A 14,346-nucleotide genomic window follows, 5' to 3' on the forward strand; every position below is an offset into this window, starting at 1 on the left:
CTCTTATCAACAAGTGACCATCTGCAGCAGAAAGGAAACCAAACTCCAAAATAATGCTGACCAGCTAGAATAATGATGACCAGCAAAAATTATGCTGACCAGCAGAAAATAAAATCGAAAAAAAACATGATCCAAGAAGGTGGAACCAGGGAGGGGATATGCTTGAATATGCATTAACCTCTCACAGCAAGGATGGGATAAAAAGGACACTCCTGAGATACCAGGTGTGCTCTTGGCAGAGCGCCAAGGCACCCGGCCGTATCTCTTTGCTTTACTTTATGCCTCTTATTGTCTTTATTAAACATTTTTTAAATTTTACAGGAGTGAACTTAGTTTTTCACAATGCCCTCAATGTAACACTTCAGCAGAACAAGAAGGCATTGCAGAATGAGACCTCCAAAAGATTATGTTATCGATGTGGAAAGCCTGGACATATGAGAAAGAGCTGCCCAGAACCAGCAGAAGGCACAAAACCACCTTATCGTTGCCCAAGATGCAAAAAGGGAAGACACTATGCCAACCGATGCTACTCCAAGTATGATGTAAATGGAAATCCCTTATCAGGAAACCCCAAGAAGAGTGCGCCTGGTCACCATGTGACAAAACAAGTAGTGGCATTCCAGCAGCCAGGGAACTTCCAAGGGACCAGATGTGTGAATTGCTCAGGCCAAACCTTATTCACAGGATTGCCAGACACATGCCAAGTGACCCCGAACTGCTGCCCTTAGGGGCACAGTGTGAACTGGCAACTTCCAAATTAGTCTACTCTCTACTGTTTGTCATGCTGTGGTACCCACAGGTGTGACAGAAACATCACAAAAGAGACAAGATTTTCTGATTCTAGGCAAAGACAAAAACCACATTTTGGGACTTTTTGGTAGTTTTTCCATCTATTGTTTCAGCAAACTGCAATGAAGAATTAACAGTTCTAGTACAAGCATCGAGCTTGTCATTCCAGCAAAAACTCCAGTAGCCACAGCTATTCCTTTGTCAGCCAATACACTCAAAAAATGCCAGCAGATAATACCTGAGAGCTCAAGTATAGCACCAGATGTCTTTTGGGTATAACATATAGGTAGCAATCGACCAAAATTGACCTGCAGTTTAATGCACAACAACAAAACAATCACACGTTTCCTGGACACTGGTGCAGATGTTACAGTGATTTCTTGTATGTTCTGGCTGAAGGACTGGACCTTAGTGACACCTTTAGACCCTCTCACAGGTATCGGGGGAGCCACTGTATGGCCACAAAGTAGATGCAAGATTGCAATTAAAGGACCTGAAGGAAAGATAGGAACTATTCATCCCTTTGTTGTACAGAAAACCATCACAGTATGGGGGAAGAGATCTGTTGTCACAATGGGAGCAAAACTGGAAGTAGACTTTTGGTGGGGGCCATGATGGCACTTGTGACCCTGAAACTGTCATGGAAAACTAACAATCCTGTTTGGAGTCAGTGGTCCCTGGAGTAAAAGAAGATGAGTGCCCTCAAAGAACTGGAAAAATAACAATTACAGAAAGGCCACATCAAAGAGACCAACAGACCCTGGAACTCACCAGTGTTATACACAAGAAAGCTTTTGATTCCGGAAGATCGCTTCATGATCTTAGAAGAATCAACAAAGTGATAGAGGACATGGGACTTCCTTCTCTCTCAATGATCCGGAGAGACTGGTTTCTTGTCATCATAGACTTAAAAGACTGTTTTTTCAGGGTTCCACTTCATCCAGAAGACACCCCATCATTTACTTTTTCAGTTCCAAATATCAACAGACAAGAGCTACTGCTCAAAGATACCACTAGGTGGTCCTACCCCAGGGAATGAAAAACCCACCTACTATCTGCCAATGGTTTGTGGCGTGGGCCCTGTTCCCAGCTTGACAGAAGCACCCACAAGCAGTGATTTTACATTACATGGATGATTTGCTTATTGCAGCAGTGACCCAAAAGGAAGTGGAAAAGGCTCATGACAGTGTTTTGCAGCAGTCCAAGATGTTGCACGTTGTAATAAAGAATTGGGTAAATAAAAATTCGAAATAAGAAGTTTAAATAAAGTATGTGTAATTATAACTAAATGAAAATATGGAAAAGGAATTCTCCTCCAGGTCGAGGTAGAATTCCTTTTCCAAAGTCACGGATTGCAAAAGAACCCCCCCCAGATAACAAGCTTCAGCAGACTCATCAACTCAGAGGAAAGGACAGGACACAGGCCATCATAGAAACAAAAGAACCAGCCTGAAAGTCTACCTCCAGCTAAAGGCAACGCCCGGCCGATTTCGGCCGGAGACCATCAAGCAAGACAAAAGGGACGAGCCCCAGGAAAATGGTCGTTGCCAGAATCGAACACCACACCCGCCAAACCCATACTACAGAAACTCAATCAAGAAAGACAAAGAAGAGACTACTCCTCCGAGATATCCATCGGCGCTAGCCCGGATCCCTCGATTCTGCTGTGATGAAATATGTTAAAATACATACAGACTCACTTTGCATTTGAGGAGACTCTGCCCGGATACTTACTGACTCAATGTTCTAGGCCAGGAAATCCATTCACCCGACAATCAGGGACACTTGGTGAATGGAAACTGGTTGGAATTCTAGCCTGGGGACATAAAATCCCTATAAAAACCCAGGCCAGAGAACCCTCAGACGTGGATTTGGGAACACCTATACCTTGCGTATAGACCCTGTCCACCCAGCGCTGCGCTGTCCATTTATTGTGGTTTTTTCCTCGCTGTTTGTTACTTTATTAATTTATAATAAATTTATCTTTGTTAATCTTTAATTTGCCGTTGCATTTATAACAGATTGGTGCCATGACTCGGATCGGAAGAAACTGTGGGAGAATCTCGCTGTCCAGGGGGGTACCCCCGCTGATTTCAGCGGCCTGGGGAGCAGAGACCCTCCGCAGTTCGCTCCGATTGCCGAACCAAATTTAGGCTGAGGAAAAACCATAATAAAGAGGAAACGGATCCAGAGAGCTCGGGAAGGCGGGAGCCTTTGGGAAAGCCGCGGCTTGGTAGCTCATAAAAAGACATACGTGCACGAAGACGCCCTCGCAGGAAATTGCTGTAAGTACTGTGAGGTTGAGCGGGTGATCGGGTGAGTTTGTGAGAGACGTGACCTGGTCACGAAGCGAGTGTGGACTTCAAGGCCGCGTTTCCATCCTCCCGCGAGGGAATTGGCCGGCCGCGAAGGAAGCGATTCTGTGTGAAAGGGTCTCTCTTTCCTTACTCGTAAAGCCTGAGGCTAAAGGGAGTCTCAGGGGACCGATCAAAGGGGGGCTGAGAGAGGAAGGGACGTCCAGTCGAGCTCTGGAACTGGTAAACTCTCTCAGCCAAAAGATTTAGAAAGTCGGAACACCGAGAAAACCCCGGTACAGCTAACCGAGAGGTAAGTATTGGTGCGATCTAGGACTTTCGGAAGCGGAAAAAGAAAGACGAACACAACGCAGAGCAGGTAAGAATCGTAAGAAAATGGGACAGAGAAAAAGTAGAATGCAAAAACTAGATAACGAGAAAAGCCCATCAGAGGAATCAAAACAAAAGCTAGACATCCCACCGGAGAGTCCTTTAGGGTGGATGTTGAGAAATTGGGAAAGTTGTCCCGAAAAACGAGGGAAATCCAAGGCGAAAATGATTTATTACTGTGCCGAGATCTGGGGAGGACAGGAATTAAGAAACTGTCTCACTTGGCCAGTATTGGGGACATTTGATAAATGGACGTGCAGAGAATTACTCGCACACATAGAGAAAAAGGTCTTGTCAGACGGCGAGGAGAAAGAATATGCCAAACTCTGGTTAAATACCAGAGTGCGGCTGTTTCCAGTGAAACAGAAAAACGAACATAAGACAGAGACCTGGGAACCCCTGGATCACTTACCCCCTCCGTACCGCGGGCCAGTAGAGCCTCCGGTGATGGACCAAGTAGTACCATCAGCACCCGAGGGTTCCATGGGGCAACTAGCAGAGGCACGCTCCCCTCAACCACCGGGAGTAGTGCCGGAAACCCTCACTACCCACCCACCTGCAGAAAACCCAGCCACCGCACCCTCTTTGGAGTCGGTGTTCGCGCAAGGATGGGGCTTACCCCCTCCACAAATCCCGGTCCGGCCACCACAGCTGGGACCACCGAAAGTATCAGAAGGGAACCCTCTGAGTCACTTAGCTGCGGCAGACATCCCGCCAGCAATGAGGGGAAAACCTCCCACAAACTCCAGTTCCCCTCCTGCAAGCAGGACTCGGTGGAAATCAAAAATAGGGAATGGAGAATGGGGAGAGACAGAAAATGGGCATCGAATGTTCCCTCTCAGGGAAGTGCCAACCGCCCCCGGAGTAATTGGATTTGTAAACGTGCCCCTTAACTCAGGGGATGTACGAGCATTCAAAAAAAGAAATGGGGCGACTGCTAGATGACCCATTTGGAGTGGCCGAAAAATTAGACGATTTTCTAGGGAGTAGTATTTACACCTACGAAGATCTCATGGCCATCCTGAGATCCCTGTTTAGCCAGGAGGAGAGAGAAATGATTAAGCAGGCGGGCATCAGGGATTGGGAAAGGCGGCACCCGCAGGGAACACCCGGTGACCAAAAGTGGCCGAGTGTGAGCCCGAGTTGGAGCGCCCAGACCGAGGAAGGAAGAAGAAGCATGATGGATTTGAGGAATATCATCGTGCAAGGAATAAGAGAGGCGGTCCCCAGAGGACAGAACATTAGCAAAGTATTTGGGGAATGTCAGGGAAAGGAGGAATCCCCTACCGAATGGGTAGAAAGGTTGCGGAGAAATCTGCAGATTTACTCCGGGACTGATCCCAGTTCCCCGGTGGGGGAGGTCCTGCTTAAAACGCAGTTTGTGGCTAAATCATGGGAGGACATTAGGAAGAAACTTGAGAAAATTGATGGATGGCAGGAGAAGAGTCTCCAAGAGCTTCTAAGGGAAGCTCAGAAGGTTTATATGAGGAGAGAAGACGAAAAACAGAAACTTCAAGCCAAAATATTAGTGGCTGCAGTAAAAGAAGTTCAAAAACACGAACAGAAACAGGGTAAACAGATACCTAAAAAACAAAAAGGATCTCAAAAGGAGGAAACTCCTCCTCGAAAGGATCCTCCAGAGTGTTTCTACTGTAAGAAAGTAGGACACATGAAAAGGGATTGCAGGAAACGAATAAAAGATGAACAAATATTTAAAGAAGATTAGGGAAGTCTTGGGCTCTTTCAAATGGGGACAGTAACAGCAAAAGAGCCCTTGATAAAATTGAAGGTAGGTCCCCACCGCCAGGAAATGAGTTTCCTGGTTGATACCGGGGCTGAGAGAAGCACCCTGCAGAAGTTACCTATAGGGTGTGAAACGAGTAAAGAAAAAGTAATTGTAATTGGCGCAAAAGGAGATCCATTTAAAGTCTCGGTAATCAAGGAGGTGGAAATCGAGTCAGAAAATAAGATATGTTTAGGAAATTTGTTGCTTGTGGAAGAAGCAGACTACAATCTATTGGGAAGAGATATGATCATAGCTTTAGGAATAAATATCGTTGTGAAAAATTCAGAGTTAGTAGTGAAGGTGTTGCATTTAACTTCAAAAGATGAAAAAGAAATTGACCCCCGAGTATGGCACTCAAAAGGGGAAGTGGGAAAATTAGATATTGCTCCCATCAAAATTGAAATTGAAAATCCAGAGAATCCGATAAGGATCCGACAATACCCCATCCCAGCCGAAGGGAGGAAGGGTTTGAAATTAATAATTGACGAGCTGCTCAAAGGAGGCACGCTCGAGCCCTGCATGTCCCCACATAACACCCCCATCCTGGCAGTAAAGAAAGCCGATGGGAACTTCCGATTGGTTCAGGACTTGAGAGCTGTAAATGCTAGAACCCGAACCAGGTTTCCGGTGGTAGCAAATCCTTACACTCTACTAAACAGACTCTCACCAGAAGATGTATGGTATAGTGTAATTGATTTAAAAGATGCATTCTGGACATGTCCTCTGGATGAAGGGAGTAGGAATTTTTTCGCTTTCCAGTGGGAGGACCCAGATATCAATCGAAATCAGCAATTGCGGTGGACGGTCCTTCCACAAGGATTCGTCGAATCTCCGAACTTGTTCGGACAAGCCTTAGAGCAGCTACTCACTCAATTCACTCCAGAGGAGGGGACAAAACTATTACAATATGCAGATGATTTGCTAATCGCCGGGATCACGGAAGAGCAGGTGAAGAAATGTACCATTTCCCTGCTGAATTTTCTGGGACAAAAAGGGTTGAAAGTATCTAAATCCAAGTTGCAATTCACAGAGCCCGAAGTAAAATATCTTGGACATTGGATATCACAAGGGAAAAAGAAATTAGATCCCGAGAGGGTGGTGGGAATTCTTGAACTTCCTGCCCCACAAACCAAGAGACAAATTAGGCAATTTTTAGGGCTCATGGGATATTGCAGACAGTGGATTGAAGGATACAGTGAAAAAGTGAAATTTCTGTATGAAAGGCTAAATACAGATCGATTAAAATGGACAGGGCAAGACGAAATTAAATTTCAGGAACTAAAGAATGCCCTCGTCACTGCTCCAGTTCTAACATTACCAGACATAAGTAAAGAGTTTCAACTGTTGGTTGATATAAGTGGACAAACAGCACAGGGAGTTTTGACCCAGGAATGGGCAGAAAAGAAGAAACCCATAGGGTTTTTGTCCAAAATCCTAGATCCAGTCAGTCGGGGCTGGCCTACGTGTCTGCAAGCAATTGTGGCAGTAGCACTGTTGGTTGGGGAAGCCAAAAAGGTAACGTTTGGAGCTCCCCTGATAGTTTATACTCCACATGATGTAAGAAACATCTTACAACAAAAAGCAGAGAAATGGTTGACCGATTCAAGGCTTCTGAAATATGAAGCCATGTTAATCAGCTCGCCAGGATTGGAATTAAGGACAACCTCTGCACAAAACCCTGCGCAATTTTTGTACGGGGAACCAACGGGAAAGCTACTACACAACTGTATTGAAGCAGTGGAATTACAGACTAAAGTAAGACCCGATCTGGAGGATCAGGAATTGGAAGGAGGAGAAAAATGGTTTATCGATGGTTCCTCGAGAATGATGGAGGGAAAACGTAAATCAGGTTATGCCATCATAAACGGTATAACAGGACAGACTGTAGAATCGGGTCCCCTAAAAGCAAATTGGTCAGCACAGGCATGTGAACTCTTTGCTCTCCTAAAAGCCCTCAAAGGCTTGAAGGGAAAAAGGGGAACCATCTATACCGATTCAAGGTATGCATTTGGGATAGTGCATACCTTCGGGAAAATTTGGGAAGAAAGGGGTCTGATCAACACTAAAGGAAAAGGATTGGTACATGAGGAAATAATTAGACAAATTTTAGAAGCGGTCAGGGAGCCACTGGAGATATCTGTGGTTCATGTAAAAGGACACCAGACCGGACGACAATTCCATACAAGGGGAAACAATTTAGCGGATAAAGAGGCGAAAAGAGCGGCATTGTTGACCGTAAGTATTTCTGAGCTAGTCCCAAGGGAACCTCCAGAGGTTTCAGTGCTTCCTTCGGAAAAGGAGCAGGAAGACTTCAAAAAGGTAGGGGGACATTTCAAAGAGGGAAAATGGTGGTTACCTGACGGGAGGGAGTTGGTCCCGAAGGGGATAGCGAAAGGAATACTCAAAAGACTACATGCACAAACCCATTGGGGAACCAGGGCATTGGCTGAACAATTTTTAAAATTCTTCGGGTGTAAAGGAATCTTCGAGCTCGCAAAACAAGAGGTACAGGGATGTGTGATATGCCAAAAGGTAAACAGAGCGAATTTTCGGCAAACCAACTGGGGAGGTCGGCCAATCTCATATCGACCATTTGAAAGAATCCAAGTGGATTTCACAGAATTACCGAAAATTGGCAGAAATAAATATTTGTTAGTTATAGTAGATAAATTGACACATTGGGTAGAGGCCTTTCCCAGAGCTAAGGCTACGGCCCAAACAGTGTCTAAAATTCTACTGGAAGAAATAATTCCTAGATATGGTATTGTAGACCATATTGATTCGGACCAGGGCACACATTTCACCTCAAAAATTATCAAACAGTTGTCCGATGCGTTAGGGATCAGATGGCAATATCATACTCCTTGGCACCCTCAGAGCTCGGGGCAAGTGGAAAGGATGAATCAGACATTAAAATCACAAATATCCAAATTGACAATTGAAACAAAAATGTCCTGGGTCAAATGTCTCCCCTTGGCATTGCTGAATATAAGAACCATGCCGAACTCAGAAACAGGGCTGTCCCCCTTTGAAATGTTGTATGGAATGCCGTACAAGCATGGTATGCCGGTTGAACATCCTCAAACAGAGGATGTGCAACTCCAACCTTATCTCATTTCTATAAATAAAAACTTACAGGAGTTAAGGAGAAGAGGATTGATTCCTCAAAGCAGCACGTTGGGATTTCCGATCCACCAAATTCAACCAGGGGACAAGGTACTGATCAAAGTGTGGAAAGAGCAACCCCTCAGTCCTCACTGGGAAGGACCATTCCTCGTCCTCCTGACTACAGACACCGCGGTTCGTACGGCTGAAAAGGGCTGGACACACTCTTCCCGAGTGAAGAAAGTTTCGGTTCACGACTCCCCCGAGTGGAAAATTGTAACCCCTCCGGGAGAATTGAAAATCAGGCTTCAGCGGAACAACAAATGAGCGGCGAAGACAGGATAAGTTGCACCAATTTTGAATGTTATTGTTTTCCTTTTGTACATTTTAAGTGTGCATATTGTAAACAAACGTGGGTGACTCATTGTTTGGGAGGGCAAAAACCAAGAGGGTTGTGTGCCGTGTGTTACAAAGAGGAATTAGAACAGACCAACCTTTTTCTAGCACTTGCTACCCGGGTGGGTATCTTGGAACTCGACTCTCCAGAGTGGTTCCGATTTTTTCAGAAAGGATTACGAGGCCATTTGGACTGTAAAGCGGAACCTCTAATAATAGAGTGCCGCCGGAACGTAAAAGTACCGTGCAGGAGCGGCACGATCAAGGCATCTCGGTGGGCAACCTTTAAAAGGAGGTTTGCCATCAGGACGTCAAGGGCCCCTGAAGACAGTCCTTGCTGCCGAGAAGATGGTTATCCCCGCCGTATGTTCTTGTACGGGCGGAGGGAATGGCAGAGGGATGCGATTGTGGGGAATCCTGACGATCCTGAACCTAGCCATGTGCTGGACCGAGAGAATGGGCCCCGAGGCGCCTCCAGGGACGACCTCCCTGGGGAAGTGTGAGCAGTGCCAAACTGCCACGCGAACCGAGCCATGGATCACCTGCCCTCCGGAGTTGCACGCAGGAGAATGTTGGGCAAACGGTACCCAAATGGACCTGTGTAAGCTGGAAGGAAAAATTTGGTGCTCCATCCCGGGGATAGGTACTGGAAAAAGGCAACCCCATATCACAGGGGAAAAAGAGGTCCAAGCGACCCATCTACGAAGTAAGAGAGATATAGGAGGGGTTTCCCCAATCTCGGTCTGTGGGCAGTGTAATAAAACTGTCTGGATTGGAGGAAAGGAGCAGTCGACGTTCATTGCGTATCACAGAGTCAACCCCTTGTGTTACAATAAAGCAAACTTAAAATATTGTGCCATGGGGGGGAAATTGTACTGGGAAGGGAGGAACCTGAAACACGAAACGAAAGTGTCATTCAGTAATGAACCGATAGTTTTGGATTTACTGAAAAATGACGATGACAGAGTGTGTCTACAGTTTGATCAGGTGATCTGTTTTGCAAAAGACGAGGATGGTTCAGACCCTGAAAATAAAATAAAACAATTGACTCTTGAACTAAAGAGGCAAGAAATGGAAAATAAGAGAAAAAGACTCGAACAAGAGAGGTTAAACTCTCTCAGTGAGCAATACGAACAATTAGAAAAACAATACGATAATTGGAAGCTACCTAGCCCTAATCAGAATCTATTCATAGATCTGATGCAGGAAATAGCTACCGAATTGGGATTGACTAACTGTTGGATATGTGGTGGCCTGAAATCAGCCGAAAGATGGCCATGGAAGGGAGAAGGATTAACCCCAGAACAATTACTCAAGTGGACAGGATTGAAATTATCCAAAACAACCCGGCGACCAGAGGGGTGGGTGATTGACAAAAGAATCATTGGAACTTTTTGTGTCAGTCGGGAAGGAAGGGAATTCACCGAGCTAGTTGGTTACACCCCGTGTGTAAAAACTCTCTCGGTAAATTCAGATAAAAAGACAAAAATTTGGCAGCCGGAATCACCGGAGGGCTATTGGAGCCAATCTCGGGAAAATAATTGCGAATGGATAGATCTAATTGGTTTATGTTGGAACAAACAGGACGGGGCGAATCCCTTCCATGCCTTTCTCGACCTGAGGGAATATTGGGAGGACCCGGCAAAACTTAACAGAGATTGGAAGGCACCGGATGGGATTTACTGGATATGCGGAAAGAAAGCATACAGTGAATTGCCCAGAAATTGGAAAGGGTCATGCACACTCGGAATAATTCGGCCTTTTTTCTTTACATTACCTAAAGATGAAAGCAGGTCTTTAGGTGCTCCCCTCTTTGAAACTCTAGCCCGACAAAAGAGGGAATTGAAACGGGAGCTACCAATAGCCGGAGGTAACCACAAGTGGAAGGGGGAGGAATGGCCCGCCGAAAGGATCATACAATATTATGGACCGGCAACATGGGCAAATGATGGCAGTTGGGGATACAGGACCCCAATCTACCTCCTCAATCGGCTCATTAGGTTACAGGTTGTGGTAGAAGTTGTTTCAAACCACACTTTAGAAGCCCTGGAACTCCTAGCAAAACAACATTCCCAGATGAGAGCCTTTGTCTACCAAAACAGACTCGCTCTCGACTATTTGCTAGCTGAGGAGGGAGGAGTGTGTGGCAGATATAACGAGTCAGAGTGTTGCATGGAGATAGATGACTTTGGAGAAACTATAAAGGGTCTAGCTGCTGAAATAAAGAAAGTAGCCCATGTACCCGTCCAGAAATGGAATTCGATTTTACAAGCCTCTTGGTGGGATCAAATTTTCGGGCAAGGGGCATGGTGGAAAAAACTAGTATTCTTTATAGGATGTTCTATTGCCGGAGTCATCTTTCTACCCTGCCTGATTCCTTGTCTGATCAGACTGATACATTCTGTCGTTCAAGGAATGCAGATTGCCTCTCTCCCAATAGACCCAGAAAAGGCACAAGGAAACACTACCCTTCTTTCAAAAATCATGAATAAGAAGAAAAAGAGAGTAGAAATGCGGTTAAGGCATTGAGGGAATTTGAAAATAAACATATGTTGTCCCCAGAAAATATAGAAGAGTTAGACAAAGAGGAAAACGACATTATTTAACCTGATATTCCTCTGAAGAAATATGGAAACACGAATTTTTAATGTGATCAAATTATTAGGTGGGGGACTGTAATAAAGAATTGGGTAAATAAAAATTCGAAATAAGAAGTTTAAATAAAGTATGTGTAATTATAACTAAATGAAAATATGGAAAAGGAATTCTCCTCCAGGTCGAGGTAGAATTCCTTTTCCAAAGTCACGGATTGCAAAAGAACCCCCCCCAGATAACAAGCTTCAGCAGACTCATCAACTCGGAGGAAAGGACAGGACACAGGCCATCATAGAAACAAAAGAACCAGCCTGAAAGTCTACCTCCAGCTAAAGGCAACGCCCAGCCGATTTCGGCAGGAGACCATCAAGCAAGACAAAAGGGACGAGCCCCAGGAAAATGGTCGTTGCCAGAATCGAACACCACACCCGCCAAACCCATACTACAGAAACTCAATCAAGAAAGACAAAGAAGAGACTACTCCTCCGAGATATCCATCGGCGCTAGCCCGGATCCCTCGATTCTGCTGTGATGAAATATGTTAAAATACATACAGACTCACTTTGCATTTGAGGAGACTCTGCCCGGATACTTACTGACTCAATGTTCTAGGCCAGGAAATCCATTCACCCGACAATCAGGGACACTTGGTGAATGGAAACTGGTTGGAATTCTAGCCTGGGGACATAAAATCCCTATAAAAACCCAGGCCAGAGAACCCTCAGACGTGGATTTGGGAACACCTATACCTTGCGTATAGACCCTGTCCACCCAGCGCTGCGCTGTCCATTTATTGTGGTTTTTTCCTCGCTGTTTGTTACTTTATTAATTTATAATAAATTTATCTTTGTTAATCTTTAATCTGCCGCTGCATTTATAACACACGTGAAGTTTCCACCTCCAAAATACAAGGAACCTTGCCCTGGAAGTATTTTGGGTGGAGAATGATAGAACAATCAATTAACCCTGAAAAGATACAGATTCGAAGCGATGTTAAAATTTTGCAAGATCTGCTACAACTTTTAGGAGAGATAAACTGGATCAGATCCATTTTAGGAATCACCAATGATGAACTTGCTCCAGTTTTTGACCTGTTCAGGTGATATTACTTCTCTGAGATCTCTGACACCTGAAGCTCAAATGTCTCTCAAAAAGATTACTGAAGGCCTTCAACAGAGACAACCTCACTGATATTGTATACCATCTACCCTCTTCTGGCAGTGTTAGGAGAAAAAATGCAGCTGTACGGTCTCATGTTCCAGTGGGACACTTCTAAAAAGGATCCTTTGCTGATAATAATCTTTTTGTCTTACAGGTCCCCAAAAATGACATTCACAACCATGGAAATGATGTCTAAGATTATAATCAGAGCCAGAGAAAGATTGTTAGCTATAACAGGCCAAGATTTTGCTGTGATTTATATGCCTTTCAAGAAGGAGTATTTTGCTTAGGCTTTGCAAAAAATCAGAAGAGTTACAAGTTGCACTGTTAAACTATTCAGATGCTTTTTCTATTCATTTCCAAAGCCACAAGCTATTGCAAGCAAAATTAAGTTTCAGGGAAAAACCTATCTTAAGTGAAGTGCCTCTTAAGGCTGTCACAGTATTTACTGATGGCTCAGGGAAAACACACAAATCAGTAATAACATGGCAAAATGAAAAAACTAAAGAATGAGAATCAGATATCCAGACAGTAGAAGGTTCACATCAGGTGGTGGAATTAGCAGCTGTAGTTAGAGCATTTCAGCTTTTCCCAGAACCTTTAAATTTGATCACAGATTCTGCATATGTAGCTAATATAGTCAAAAGAATAGAAGGATCAGTTTTAAAAGATGTTAGTAATGACAACTTATGTCGTTATCTTACATGTCTCTATACAATTTTGCAAAACAGAAGTATTCAATATTTTGTTTCTCATATCAGGGCCCATTCTTCACTTCAAGGATTTTTGGCAGAAAGAAATACAAGAACCAATGAACTGACAGTGGCTGTTGCTAATACTCTGCCCAACATTTTTGAACAAACAGAACTGAGTCATGCTTTCTTTCACCAAAACACACAAGCACTCACGTGAACATTTTGTCTTCCCAGAGATCAGGCAAAAGCAATTATAAGTGAGGTGAAAGAGGAATCACACAGAAAGAAGAAACTGCCACAACTGCTTCTGCACCCAAACCATCGTGACTTCATGCCAGGAAACTGCTCAGAGTATCAGGACTTATGCCAGAAAGCTTTTAGCACGGACTTTAATACTCTGAACTCTTTGCCTTTGAGGCTGATGGATTCATACAATAAACAATTTTACAGCAACCAACAACTGCTCATGTCTCTTTGAGACCCAAGACCCACCACAAAAAACTTGACACAAAGCCGTGTCTTTTGATATTTTTGTAGAAATTGTTGTTTTCTCCAACAGTTAACTGTAACATACACAAAGAAAATATAGCAAGAAATTGACTTGCCATTTTCTTAAAAAAAAAAATTAGAATGATGATCTAACACACACAAATCATCCAAATGTTTAAAACAAAAGAAAAGAGCATTGAAAATTATTATTTTGGAAGGAAAATCTACTAATGGGTAATATTATTTAAGGCTAGGCTACTGTACTGCTGTTACAGATCTATTAGTCAGCACTTACTGAGACATGAGTGTCAGGCCAGGGAATACATCTTGTATACTTCTGCTGAATTGAAACCCCAACCATCATCAGGGTGCTAAACAGTATTGTTTTTTACCTTTTTTCTTTATATATTGTCTGTATTCTATACACATGTATTTGTAGCTTTGTAGCTTAGCTTCAGCATTTTCCTAGGCAGGAAGACAAAAAAAATTCTAGAACCCCTAAGCTTAGAAACCTTAAGGTTTTTCTCCTTAGAAACCAAGGTTGAAACCAACTTTTCAAGACACATTTTTGTAAACAGGGCCTGGTCCCCACTGCAGGTGGGGAGAATTTAGAAGGTACTAGAACTGTGGGGACTACTCCACCAGG

The 14,346-nt window shown here is 44.0% G+C and overlaps 1 long non-coding RNA gene across 1 annotated transcript in view; it reads left to right on the plus strand.

The window, feature by feature from the left end:
- The window catches only part of LOC147653981 (uncharacterized), a 28,550-nt gene extending 14,882 nt beyond the window's left edge, over positions 1-13,668 (plus strand). The window contains exon 2 of the long non-coding RNA XR_015284177.1: positions 13,474-13,668. This is a non-coding gene — a long non-coding RNA (uncharacterized LOC147653981). The remainder of the gene's footprint in view (positions 1-13,473) is intronic.
- The last annotated feature ends 678 nt before the right edge of the window (positions 13,669-14,346 follow it).

The sequence above is a fragment of the Cyanistes caeruleus genome, chromosome 3, assembly GCF_971803275.1.
Source record: "Cyanistes caeruleus chromosome 3, bCyaCae1.hap1.1, whole genome shotgun sequence".
In the NCBI taxonomy this organism is placed as follows: domain Eukaryota; kingdom Metazoa; phylum Chordata; class Aves; order Passeriformes; family Paridae; genus Cyanistes; species Cyanistes caeruleus.